The sequence below is a fragment of the Myotis lucifugus genome, unplaced genomic scaffold, assembly GCF_000147115.1.
Source record: "Myotis lucifugus unplaced genomic scaffold, Myoluc2.0 scaffold_628, whole genome shotgun sequence".
In the NCBI taxonomy this organism is placed as follows: Eukaryota; Metazoa; Chordata; class Mammalia; order Chiroptera; family Vespertilionidae; genus Myotis; species Myotis lucifugus.
In genome coordinates, this window is record NW_005871676.1 from 236,773 (window position 1) to 237,864 (window position 1,092).

Below are 1,092 nucleotides of genomic sequence, written 5' to 3' on the forward strand. Positions count from 1 at the left end.
TTATTATTTATTTATTTATTTATTTATTTATTTATTTATTTATTTTTAGGGAGAGAGGGAAATATGGAGAAAAATATTGATGTGAGAGAAACATATATATTGGTTGCCTCCTGCACGTGCCCTGACCAGGGCGTGGGCCATGGAGGAAAGAGCCTGCAATTGAGGTACGAGTCCTTGACCAGAATCGAACCCAGGACCCTTTGGTCCACCGGCAGACTCTTTATCCACTGAGCCAAACCAGCTAGGTCTCCATTGTTTCTTCTTTAAAAAAATATATTTTTTATTGATTTTAGAGAGGAAGGGAGAGGGAGAGAGAAATAGAAACATTAGTGATGAGAGAGAATCATCTTGCACAGCCCATTCCAGGGACTGAACCCACAACTCCAGCCCCAACCCGGAATCGAACCTGTGACCTCTTGGTTCCTGGGTCAACTGCTGAACCACATCTGGGCAATCAATTACTTCTTGAGTGCTCCAGTTCCAGTGGGCCATAACGGTGGGCAAGACACCACAGGCCCCACATAGACTACTCTGGTTAAGGTAAATGGCATAGAAAGATGACATGTCAGCTGGAATCTCTCATCAGAAAGAGAAGCAGTGAAATAGACTATTTTTGCTTGTCTGTAGGCAGCTGAATGAAGTCCCTGCCTTGGGTAGTTTTCTTCCTTTTTTTTTTAATCTTGGTATTTTCTCTTTTTTAAAAATTAAATCTTTATTGTTCAGATTATTACAGTTGTTCCTCTTCCCCCCCCCCATAGCTCCCCTCCACCCAGTTCCCACCCCACCCTCTGCCCTCACCCCCCCCCCCACTGTCCTCATCCATAGGTGCACGATTTTTGTCCAGTCTCTTCCCGCATCCCCCACACCCCTTTCCCCCCCAAGAATAGTCAGACCTTTGGTAGTTTTCAATCTGAGGCAGGACTCCATCTTATGAACAATGTCTTTCCATCTGTATCTCCAAGACTTCAGTTACTGGGGGCCCTCAGTCCCTCTTTACTAATTTCCAATCCTTGGGACTTCTCCTGGGTGGGACAGGAAGAGCTGCTAATAATAAAAATAGTGGAAGCCCTCGCTGGTGGTTCAATGGTTAGA